Source organism: Melanerpes formicivorus, unplaced genomic scaffold (genome assembly GCF_026170545.1).
Source record: "Melanerpes formicivorus ecotype bairdi unplaced genomic scaffold, bMelFor1.0.p_v2 SCAF_557, whole genome shotgun sequence".
NCBI classification, from domain to species: domain Eukaryota; kingdom Metazoa; phylum Chordata; class Aves; order Piciformes; family Picidae; genus Melanerpes; species Melanerpes formicivorus.
In genome coordinates, this window is record NW_027142909.1 from 27,501 (window position 1) to 35,000 (window position 7,500).

Below are 7,500 nucleotides of genomic sequence, written 5' to 3' on the forward strand. Positions count from 1 at the left end.
ACCCCCAGCTCCCCACACCCCCCGGCTCCCGTTAGCGGTTTGCGCGGAGCCCCCCCTTCCCGCCGTTGCCTCTTGCCGCTACCCCCCCGCCCCCCCCCCCCCGCTGCCGGTTTGCGCGGAGCCCCCCCGCCTGCCGTTGCCTCTTGCCGCGGCCACCACCGCCCCCCCCCACACCCCCCGGCCCCCGTTACCGGTTTGCGCGGAGCCCCCCCTCCCGACGTTGCCTCTTGCCGCTGCTGCCACCCCCAGCTCCCCACACCCCCCGGCTCCCGTTACCGCTTTGCACGGAGCCCCCCCGCCCGCCGTTATCTCTTGCCGCTGCCGCGACCCATCTCCCCCCCCCCCCGCCGCCGCTAACTGCCCCCCGAAGCCGCTAGCAGCTGGGCACCCTCCGCCAAAGCCGCCGCGGCTTCCCCTTCCCACATTGTCCCCTGGAGGGGGGATCGCGACGCGGGCTGCCGCTTCCCTCCCGGGCTGCCCGGCTGCTCTCTAACCCCTGCGACCGAGGCGGCGCTGTTAGGGCGGCCGTGCCGGTGCCCCTTGCCGCAGCTAGCCTCTCGCCGCTGCCCCTCCCGTCCGTCGTCCCCCGTCCCCCAAAACTTGCTGCTCTCCACGCTGGAGCCTGCACGGGGGAGGTTGCGCTCCGCTCCTCCGGCCCTAAAGCCGCCCTCGCCCGCCCCCCGGCTTGCCGCTTGGCTGGGCTGCCCGCCCGCCCGCTAATCCCCCCAACGCCCCCCACCCCCAAAAACACCCCAGCCCTACCGCATGCCGCTCCCCCTCTCCCCGCTCTCGCTGACCGCTGCCACCCCCCCCCACCCCTCCCCCCCGAAACAAACCCCCCAGCCCTACCGCATGCCGCTCCCCCTCTCTCCCTAGCCTGCCCCCCCCCGCCGTCGCTTGCTGCTGCCGCCGCCGCCGCCGCCGCCGCCGCCGCCGCCGCCGCCGGGACCCGCCTCGGTCTGGTGGCGCGCGCTCGGAGATCCCCGGCTACCCGTCCGTCCGTCCCTCCCTCCCGCCCCGCCCCGGGGGAGGGCCCGGGGCAGCGCGGGCAGGCGGGGAGCAAAAAAAGGCGCGGGCGCCAAAAAACGTCGGGGTCCCGGGGTGGCGGAGGGGGGCGGCGGCGGGGGCGGCGGCGGGTACACGGCGCCGGGTCCAGGGCGCCGGGTCCAGCCCGTCCCGGGGCGGGGACAGGTGGTGTCGTCCGTCCCCGCCCCCGTAACCTGCTCTGAAGCATCCGCTTCCCGCCGCGGTTCGCCCTCCACCCCCCCCGCCGCACACGCAGCTGCCGCTTCCCGCCGCCTCTGCCCCCCGCCCCGGGATCAACCACCCGCCGGGTCCAGCCGGTCCCGGTCCCGGGAACCTGCTCCCGGGGCCAGCCGGAGCCACGCCCCCTCCTCTGACGCTTCCAGCTGCCGCCTCCCCTCCCACCCCCCAAACTCACACTGGCCCTCGCCGGCCCGCCCACCCGCCTACCTGCTTGCCCGCCGCCGCTGGGTGGCGTGCCGGACACTCTCGCACACAGGTACACAGACAGGGACACAGGGACACAGGCACTCAGGCACACAGGGACACAGGGACACAGGGACACAAGGACACAGGGACACAGGCACTCAGGCACTCAGGCACTCAGGGACACAGGGACACAGGGACACAGGCACTCAGGCACTCAGGGACACAGGGACACAGGGACACAGGGACACAGGCACTCAGGCACTCAGGCACTCAGGGACACAGGGACACAGGGACACAGGCACTCAGGCACTCAGGGACACAGGGACACAGGCACTCAGGCACACAGGGACACAGGTGGCGGGCCGGAGGCCGCTCTCCACTGTGTGGCAGGGGTCCAAGAGCCACCCCAGCCCAACCCAGAGGGTCTTTTGCACCTCTCTAGAGGCCACCCAGAGACCCCAGGCCGCAGCAGAAGCCTCCCCCGCACGCTCTGCAGGCTTCCGACCCACCCCAGGCCGCAGCAGAAGCCTCTCCCGCACGCTCTGCAGGCTTCTCAGCCACCCCAGGCCGCAGCAGAAGCCTCTCCCGCACGCCCTGCAGGCTTCTCAGCCACCCCAGGCCGCAGCAGAAGCCTCCCCCGCACGCTCTGCAGGCTTCTCAGCCACCCCAGGCCGCAGCAGAAGCCTCTCCCGCACGCTCTGCAGGCTTCTCAGCCACCCCAGGCCGCAGCAGAAGCCTCTCCCGCACGCTCTGCAGGCTTCTCAGCCACCCCAGGCCGCAGCAGAAGCCTCTCCCGCACGCTCTGCAGGCTTCTCAGCCACCCCAGGCCGCAGCAGAAGCCTCTCCCGCACGCTCTGCAGGCTTCTCAGCCACCCCAGGCCGCAGCAGAAGCCTCCCCCGCACGCTCTGCAGGCTTCTCAGCCACCCCAGGCCCCAACAGAAGCCTCTCCCGCACGCTCTGCAGGCTTCTCAGCCACCCCAGGCCGCAGCAGAAGCCTCTCCCGCACGCTCTGCAGGCTTCCGTCCCACCCCAGGCCGCAGCAGAAGCCTCCCCCGCACGCTCTGCAGGCTTCTCAGCCACCCCAGGCCCCAACAGAAGCCTCTCCCGCACGCTCTGCAGGCTTCCGACCCACCCCAGGCCGCAGCAGAAGCCTCCCCCGCACGCTCTGCAGGCTTCTCAGCCACCCCAGGCCGCACCAGAAGCCTCCCCCGCACGCTCTGCAGGCTTCTCAGCCACCCCAGGCCGCACCAGAAGCCTCCCCCGCACGCTCTGCAGGCTTCTCAGCCACCCCAGGCCCCAACAGAAGCCTCTCCCGCACGCTCTGCAGGCTTCCGACCCACCCCAGGCCCCAACAGAAGCCTCTCCCGCACGCTCTGCAGGCTTCTCAGCCACCCCAGGCCGCACCAGAAGCCTCCCCCGCACGCTCTGCAGGCTTCCGACCCACCCCAGGCCGCAGCAGAAGCCTCTCCCGCACGCCCTGCAGGCTTCTCAGCCACCCCAGGCCGCAGCAGAAGCCTCTCCCGCACGCTCTGCAGGCTTCTCAGCCACCCCAGGCCGCACCAGAAGCCTCTCCCGCACGCTCTGCAGGCTTCTCAGCCACCCCAGGCCGCAGCAGAAGCCTCTCCCGCACGCTCTGCAGGCTTCTCAGCCACCCCAGGCCGCACCAGAAGCCTCTCCCGCACGCTCTGCAGGCTTCTCAGCCACCCCAGGCCCCAACAGAAGCCTCCCCCGCACGCTCTGCAGGCTTCTCAGCCACCCCAGGCCGCACCGGAAGCCTCTCCCGCACGCTCTGCAGGCTTCCGACCCACCCCAGGCCGCACCAGAAGCCTCCCCCGCACGCTCTGCAGGCTTCTCAGCCACCACAGGCCGCACCAGAGGATCTTTTGCACCTCTCTGGACGCCACCCAGAGACTCCAGGCCGCACCAGAGGCCCCCCCCCCAACCATTTACAGGCTGCAGTGCCAGCCTAGGCCCTGCTGGCAGCCTCCCTTGTCTGCTTTGGAAGGCCTCCCATCCACTCCAGACCTGCCTGGAGGCCTCCCTCGACTGCTCCCGGGGCCCTCGAAGCCACCCTAGGCCTTTCTGGAGGACCTGCTCGACCGCTCGGGCGGCTTCTGACGCACCCTCGGCCATCCGGCGCCCAGCAGCTCCCAGGGACAGGCACCGGCCTCCCCCTCCGGCCGCCCCTGGGGCCGGGGGTGGCTCGGACTCGGCGCCCCCAACGTGTCGTCCCGTCCCCCCCCCCCCCCGCACCGCCGAACATTCGCTGCAGCCGAGGGCTTGCCGCTCGACGCCTACCCCACCCGCCCAGCCCCCCGCTGCCGCCCGGCGCTGCCCCCGGCCGCTGCGCCCCGCCTCTCATCGCTCCCCCCACCCGGCAACCGGCCGCCGGGCACGGCAAGTCCCAGGGCAGGGAACAGGTGCTGCCGGGACCCCGTGCTGGCTGCCGGCTTCCCGGGGCTGCCCCGGGCACGGACAGGTCGCCCCCCCCGCCCCGGCGAATGTTCACCGAACCGGCTGCCGGCTGCCTTCGAGCACCCCCCGCCCCCCGCCACTATCGTCCCCCCCGCCCCCCCTCCGCCTCCGCTGCCGCTTCTCCCCGCACCGCCTCCACTGCCTCCCCCCGCCGCCGGCGAACGAGTCGCCGGATCCGTAGGGTGCCGGGAGCCCGAACGGCGAGCGGCTCCGGCTGCTGCCGGGACCGCGGGGCTTCGAGCCGCTCCGGCCGCGCCCGGGACCCCGTGCCGGAAGCCGGCATCCCGGGACGGCCCCGGGACGGCCCCGGTCGCCGGCCGGGTGACGTTCAGCGAAGCGGCTGCCGCCAGTCTTTGGGCCTCCCCCGTGCCGGGGCCGCGGGGATTCGAGCCGGTCCGGCCGCGGCCGGGATCCCGGGCCGGACGATGGCTTCCCGGGCCGGTCCCGGTCGCCTCCCGGGTGACGTTCACCGAAGCGGCTGCCGGCTGTCTTCGAGCCCCCCCCCGCCTCCGCCTCCGCTGCCGCTTCTCCCCGCACCCCCTCCACTGCCTCCCCCCGCTGCCGGCGAACGAGTCGGCGGATCCATACCGTCCCGAGAGCCCGAGGCGGCGGCACCCAGTGCGGGTCCGGCCGAGGCCGGGACCCCGTGCCTGTCGCAGGCTTCCCGGGACGGCCCCGGAACGGCCGCGGTCGCCGGCCGGGTGACGTTCACCGAAGCGGCTGCCGGCTGTCTTCGAGCCCCCCCCCCTCCGCCTCCGCTGCCGCTTCTGCCCGCACCTCCTTCACTGCCTCCCCCCGCCGCCCGCGAACGAGTCGGCGGATCCGTAGGGTGCCGGGAGCCCGAACGGCGAGCGGCTCCGGCTGCTGCCGGGACCGCGGGGATTCGAGCCGCTCCGGCCGCGGCCGGGACCCCGTGCCGGAAGCCGGCATCCCGGGACGGCCCCGGGACGGCCCCGGTCGCCGGCCGGGTGACGTTCAGCGAAGCGGCTGCCGCCAGTCTTTGGGCCTCCCCCGTGCCGGGGCCGCGGGGCTTCGAGCCGGTCCGGCCGCGGCCGGGATCTCGTGCCGAACGTCGTCTTCCCGGGACGGTCCCGGGAGGGCCCCAGTCTCCTCCCGGGTGACGTTCACCGAAGCGGCTGCCGGCTGTCTTCGAGCCCCCACCCCTGCCGTGGCCGCGGGGATTCGCCCCGGTCCGGCAGCTGACGGTTCCCTGTGCCGGACGCCGGCTTCCCGGGACTGCCCCGGGACAGCCCCGGTCGCCTCCCGGGTGACGTTCACCGAAGCTGCTGCCGCCTGTCTTTGTCCCCCCCCCCCGTGCTCTCCCTCAGCCGGGAGGTAGACGTGCTCTCCCTCGGCGAGTAGACGTGCTCTCCCTGGGCGAGTAGACGTGCTCTCCCTCGGCGAATAGACGTGCTCTCCCTCGGCGAGTAGACGTGCTCTCCCTCGGCGAGTAGACGTGCTCTCCCTCGGCGAGTAGACGTGCTCTCCCTCGGCGAGTAGACGTGCTCTCCCTGGGCGAGTAGACGTGCTCTCCCTGGGCGAGTAGACGTGCTCTCCCTGGGCGAGTAGACGTGCTCTCCCTGGGCGAGTAGACGTGCTCTCCGTGGGCGAGTAGACGTGCTCTCCCTGGGCGAGTAGACGTGCTCTCCCTCGGCGAGTAGACGTGCTCTCCCTCGGCGAGTAGACGTGCTCTCCCTGGGCGAGTAGACGTGCTCTCCCTCGGCGAGTAGACGTGCTCTCCCTCGGCGAGTAGACGTGCTCTCCCTCGGCGAGTAGACGTGCTCTCCCTCGGCGAGTAGACGTGCTCTCCCTCGGCGAGTAGACGTGCTCTCCCTCGGCGAGTAGACGTGCTCTCCCTCGGCGAGTAGACGTGCTCTCCCTCGGCGAGTAGACGTGCTCTCCCTCGGCGAGTAGACGTGCTCTCCGCGGAGATCGCGCTTGTCGCCAAGGGGTCGCTGTTGCGCTCTGCCTCCGCCTACGTCATCGTACAAGCCGGCGTGATTTCTGCGACCTGCCGCTGGGCGGAGGTCGGCTGGTTGTGCGCTCGCGGAGCTGACGGCCCTCCAGTTCCGTATATGAGGGAACGAGTGACGCTGAGCACTCCCAGGGCAGCGCTGCCGAGCGGCTGCTCCAAGCCACCCGCCAGGCGGCTGGGCAGGGGTCCGTCTGGCTTCTCGGTGGCTTTCCCCCCGGGTCAGAGAGGGGACCCGCGGGGCCGAGCAAAGGCGCGGCGGTTTGGAGCGGCCGCTGGCGCACCCTCAGCGGTGTTGGATGGGTTTCGCTCGTCCGTGAGCCGGAGCCCAGCCCGGGCTCGGCAACGAAAGAGGGGAGAAGAGAAAAAGTTGACGAGTGGCTGGCGCCGGCCACTGCCGAAGTGTGGAACCCCCGAAGCGAAGTTTGCCCGGTGGGGCCCGGGGGCAGAGAAAGCCGGGGAGACGTGGTGCCGGCGTCGGTCCCACCAAGAATGGAAAGCAAGCCCGTCCAGGCACGGCGAGAGAGAGCCCGGTAAGGGGCAGAGAGAGTTCCCAGCACTGGACCCTCTTCACGGGGGTTCCCCCCCATGGCCAAAGCCGCAGCCCGCGGGGGCACGGCATCTAAGGGAAAAGCCAGCGGCGGTGACTGGCCACTCGTATGCTATGGAGCCCGGCATGGGGGGAGGAGGGCAAGCCGGTGCCCCAGCACGGCTTCCTCCTGGCTCCAGAGGGGCGCCCCGTGATGGAGATGTAACTCGGTGCAGCTTGAGGGAAAATGCAAGCCCACATTTCGGGGAGGCAGAGGTGCCCTGTGAGCCGGTGCGGCCCGGTGCAGCTTGCCCCCCCCCCCCCATCTCTGGAGGGCGCCCCGTTTGCTCCTCCGGCGTGTTGCCCGCACGCCGAGCCCCGTGCCTGCTGGCTGCTCCCGAGGGCGGTGGCGGGTGCGCGTGGCTGTGTCTGTCCCAGAAGAGCGAGGCCGTGGGGCCTCCGCTGGCTTCCTTTCCTTCCGTCCTTGTTGATCGATGAGGCCTTTCGGGTCGCGTCGGAAAGGGCCCCCGGCCGGCAGGGCAAGGGCGGTCTTCCTTTCCACTTCGCTTCCCGTCGCGTGTGAGGTGTCGTCCTCGTTCCCCCAGCCCCGAGCGGCTCGAGCGGGGGGGAGCCGTGGCGTTAGCGGCCCGGCGCGTGCCTTGCCGCATCCTCCCCTTTCCACCTCCCCCCCGGCGCTGGGGCAGGGTTCGGGGACCGGTCTACCGCAACCGGCTTTGTGACTGCTGCGTGGCCCCGTGAGTTTTCAGGTGTCCTAAAACGCGTGAGGCGCCGGTGTCGTCCTCGGTTCCGGGTACCCGCGGGTGCCGGCCGCGAGCAGCTGCGTGTGGCGGGGGTTGGCCGAGCCGAGAGCGAGGCGGCGGCGTCGCAAAATTTAAAAGGGGCTAAAAGCGGCGCCGCGCGTGAGGCCTCACCTGCCCGGGTGGGGTCCCCGAGGGTTCCTCCCTAAATGAAACCTCTAGCCTGAGAGGGGCGGCTTTGTGGCCCGTCCCCCCGCCCGCTGCCGAGCGAGCCGCCCCGGCTCTAAGGTCCTGGCGTGCCGGGGGCGCGCCC